General features: G+C 37.8%; 1 protein-coding gene across 8 annotated transcripts in view; it reads left to right on the top strand.

Moving 5' to 3' along the window:
* EBF3 (EBF transcription factor 3) overlaps positions 1 to 5,000 on the top strand; it is a 141,831-nt gene that overhangs the window by 60,089 nt on the left and 76,742 nt on the right. The gene's annotated exons all lie outside the window — the stretch shown is intronic.

The following is a 5,000-nucleotide window of genomic DNA, read 5'->3' on the forward strand; positions in this document are numbered from 1 at the left end:
CTGTTGCCAGATTCAGATGTACCACACTGGGGACATACGTTGGTGAGGGAGGGGTGTGTGATGGCTGCTTCCCTACATTGCCTACTCTGCTTGCAGATCTAGGCTGCAAGGATCCCTATGGTCTGGATCCAACTGGAGAACTACAGGAGTTTGACACCCCTTTCCTAGATGATAATGCACTATGCAGCTGAACAGAGAACACAGGAGCGCTTCCTTCTCCTCCTCTTCCTTCCTTTTAGTAGCCAGGCAGATAGAAGAAGTTAGCTGCAAACAGCAACAACAGTTGGAGGTGAAAGAGAAGGGGGAATAGGATGATTTGTGGGGAGGGGAGGAAGGATCTGTAACCAACACATGCTGGCTCCCGGAAACCTGGAATAGAACTCTGCATTTTTTAATCTTAACATTCCCCTGTTCTCAGCAAATAGTTGTGAAAACCACTGGTGAAGTAGGTGGTTCGCATGGAGGATTGTGGACTAACATTGCTATACTTTGCTTATGTGGAGATCTTTGCTATAGGCCTGAAGATTCCTACAACACTTCTGATGACCCGAAAATAAGGTTCAGTGTTGTTCTAGGATGGTGAACTTTTAAATTTCCAGTTTGAGGGTGTTTTTTTCTAAAATGTAGTTACTAGGAAGTAAATGTTAAGAGAATATACAGGCTGAAACATTTAAGCAATGACACAATCTCTGCTTGCTATGATAAATTCTGTAATTTCGTGATTACATACCACTTTTTCCTCTGTTTCATCCGCATATCAGGGTTTCTGGAGAAGCTGCATATCGCCCTGAAATTCCTTACTTTGCCACAGATGTTCTTTGTGATGCTGGTCAGGTTACTTAAACGTTACTGTCACAAGTGGCCACATGTTCTAAATGTTCTGGGTATCCAACGTAAACACTTGGAAACTTGTTGAAGTCAATGGGAATTTATAAAGTTGTGCTTTGAATGTGTAACATTCTAACCCCTCCCCCCCCCCCAAAAAAAAAAAATTAATATGAAACATCAGGCCCTAAGTGTCTCAGATTGGATACCCAGAATTAATGGATGCTTTCTGATAATGTTGGCAATTCTGACAAATCTTTGACAAATTTGTGTCTTTGTTCTACAGTTCCCAGCCTATAGAATGGGGGTAATATCATGATTTCACAGGAGTGTTGAGAAGATATATTCATTAATGTTTTTGAAGCACTCAGATGTTATGGTGATGAGCAGCATGAAAACCCACAAAGAAATTAAAAATGTTATATTCAATGCAAAGTTGGAGTGGCGTGCAGCATTTAAGACACAGGGCTATTCATTGAACAATGAGAACAAAAGATATACCGAAGCTGCTCATTCAGTGAGCGCTGTCCATCTTGTCCACTGAATGAGGCAGATGTCCCATGGAAAAATACTATGTGATCATGTATTTAAGGCAGTATCATAGTACATATGCACAAGCGGGGTTTGAATTAAAATTGCACTGATATTTCTTAACTTGTGCATGGTTGATTTTATGATCTTAACATTCATTTAGTGAAAATAGTAATGAAAATGAGGAGTTTTTCATTTTGGAACACTTCTCTTGTATTAGATGTTGGGTTGGTTAAAAGTAAATTCACTACATGAAATAAAAATAGGAGTCAATGACATTTTCCTTCAAACCCTTTAATTATGATTTCCTAGTTGTGTACCTAGGGGAATTTTTTAGAATTAAAATAAAATAACAGCAAAGAAATATAATAATTATAATACTAATTATTTAATTAAGCTTTGCCTATTAATGTAGAGATACCAACTTTCCAAGTGTCCACTATGAGACTAAATTACTTTGCTGTTGTTCTAGTTTGGCATTTATGGTAATTTGTCAAACCCGTATGCAGTAATGGATTGACTCATATAACTGGGGCTATAATTGCAGCTGTTAGGTAGGCCTTCTTTATCTTAGCCTGTCTGAGTCCCCCATTCCTGCATGATTTCTTGCTGTGCCGAAGCCATGTGTGTCTTGTTTTGTTTTAATACATTACTGACCCAGGGTCTCAGGTTACTGGGGTTCCTGTCATACATTTAGTTCCACTCTCATAAAGCATTGCACAAAAAATGCTGTAACAAGGTAACAATCATTGCTCAATATACTAAGTATAAATGTCACAGTGTAAAACTTGACTTCAGGAGAAAGGGGAAAAAGGTAGTTTCTGAAAATAGTATAGTCTAAGCTCTTGCTATAAGACTGTCTGTTATGAGGGCTTCTATTGCAGTGTGCTGTATGTCTTCAACATCTTGTTTACCAATATTAACTGTCTCTTTACAACCGATACTTCACTATGTGGGCATACTGTGTTTCAGTAGTCAGAAGAGCTTTCTTAATAAAGTGAAACAATCGTAGCTTTCTGTTGTAACAAAGAATGCTAATCTGTTGGGCATAACATCATTCTTAAAAACCTAACAGCATCTTTGAACTGAACAGAAAACTTCATCAAAACAGATAAAGAAATAAAACTGACAATGTACTAAATAAATGTTTTAAATGCCTATTATTATATGATAGTATAATTAGTGTGACACTTCATTCTTTTTAGAAGTGTCTGAAAATGACAACAGATGTTTCATAAACTTATCTTTTAATCTTTGAAAAACTTACATAATTGAAGAAGTTAACAGGTTGTTCACTTAATAGGGATCATCTATACAGGATTTTTTTAATAACTTGCTGGAAGGGGGAAAAGCAGTCTTGGCTAATATGAAGCATATTTTGCATTTATTATGGGAAAGAATTTTTCAGGTAGGAGGTGAAGAGACAATTTGGGAATTTTCGTTAGCTGAAAAACTGCATATTAAACATGAATTGTGATTTTCCATCTGGCCCTACTGGTTAGGAAGCTGCAGTTGGGCATGATCTTCACTGTCAATCAACAGTCCCCAACTGCGAGATGCAAACCTCATGACGAAGCCCACCCCAACTCATTAAACCAAAGCAAACTGTATGAAGTGCGCCGCTGTGTGATTTTAATATTTGGTGCATGTGACAGGATCATTTTAGTGATTTGCAGGATTTATCTTCTCTTAAAAGTACTGCCTAAGGCTACTCTAATTGGTAGGAAAGCAAATTCCCCCTTCTCCTCCTGTCACTCTTTGTTTTATTTACTGAGAACTGCCGAAACCTATTTACACAATAATGAGGATAAATCACCGTGATGCTTTCAACACAAAGAGAAATGTTGCGTGAGTTGAAAGCTGTACAATTAAAACTAAATTCCAAATATTTCTGAAGTGGTGTCTACAGTTAGTGATAGGGAAATAAAATTAAGACAAACTATATGACTGTATATTGCAGCTCATTCAGGTAGACATTTAAAACCTAAATTCTTGCAACGTGTTTTATGACAGACTATTCCATTCAAAACTGCAATTAAGTAAATGTGTGTATGTTGCTGTCAGTGGTCCAGATGTCCCCCCCCCCCCCCCCAGACACATATGTGGAGAGGTCCTCAGCAGGCAGATCCTTCCCATTCTACGGGAAAGGGATTTCTGCTGCTTTCACAACAATGGTTTCCTCCCCAACCCTGGACCAGATGGAGAACTTTATACCTCCCAAGACTTATGTTAGGGTTAGTAGTTAAAAGTAGGTCAAGTATAAAGGAGTAATGGGCTACACAGATATTGGGTGCATATTGTTTACTATTTCGCCCTGTAGAAATTACCTGTCAAAGGTAATACATCTGAAGATAGCTGGTGCCAGGTGTCAGAACTTGTGCAGAGCTGACACTGTCTTCACTTGGGTCCTAAGGAACACACCAAGAACAGGGACAGCTTCTCTGTGGTAGCATATGCATAAGCATTAGCATCTAATAAGATTGCTATGAGCCCACCTTCTCACAAAGTTCCACAAATAGATTTTACCCTGGGAGGTGACATTCTGGTGCAGTGTTTTTATTAAAAGAGAATGATCATTCATTTAGATCCTGAACCTGTACTTTCATGAAAAGCCCCACTGGGGTAGGGATTGTCTTTTCTGATGCTTGTGTGCAGCACCTAGTTTAAGGTGCAGTATGTTTAAGGCACAACTGCAAAAACAGTAACATTTCTGAAGCTCTAGAATAAAGAATAACAAATCTTGAGTATGATACCTTTGATAGGTGGTATCATACTCGCGTATTTCCTGGACCATCACAGCAACATCACTCCAACAATACCTTTGATAAACATTTGATTCACAAATAAATGTCAAATCCACCTAAACTTCTGTCTAGGGATTGCCTAGGCAGAATTAGTTAATAAGAGATATCTGTTCTTGTGTAACTGCACATGTGGATCTAGACCAGCGCACGTCCCCTGCATTGATACAAAAGTTACGTTGGTTGAAGTCCATTTTGGCATGGTGCACAGTCTACTCTTGGAATTACACTGATGCAGATTTAGGTGAGATAGACAAACCTTTAGGCTTGCAGAAAAGCAAAAGCTGATGAAACTGAGGGAATAACTTAAGCGCATTTTTGCTGCTTGAAAATAAAAAATATTTTTTTTTGCCTTATAGACCTGCATGTAGGATTTACAAGTAGATTACAATTCAATAAAAAACAAATTCTGAGTCTGGTTCTGTCACAACTGCTACATATTAATGTCTATACAGCATATGGAAAGTCTTGGCAGATTTTAAAAAAATTATCAGCATATACAATCTATTACCTTTTTGTTTTAGAGATATATTATGGAATAGCATATGTTATGGAATGGCATATATCTTTCAAAGTCCCAAAGTGAGCGGGATAATTATATCAAATACTATGTCCATTTGCAAGCAATTCACTGTGCGCAAAAGTATATGCAGTGCATTGCCATTGATCCCATTGATGTTGCAGTTGATTTCATTGTCACATTGACATTTATTTCACCTGCCAGAACCTGAATAGTTAAGTTATTTTCTTTATATCTTGTGCCCATTGAAATCAGTGGCAAAATCCCATTGACTTTAATGAGACAGGATCAGATCCAATGGGGCCAAGTGAAGGAAAACAAAA

This window comes from Alligator mississippiensis, chromosome 6, assembly GCF_030867095.1.
Source record: "Alligator mississippiensis isolate rAllMis1 chromosome 6, rAllMis1, whole genome shotgun sequence".
NCBI lineage: Eukaryota > Metazoa > Chordata > Crocodylia > Alligatoridae > Alligator > Alligator mississippiensis.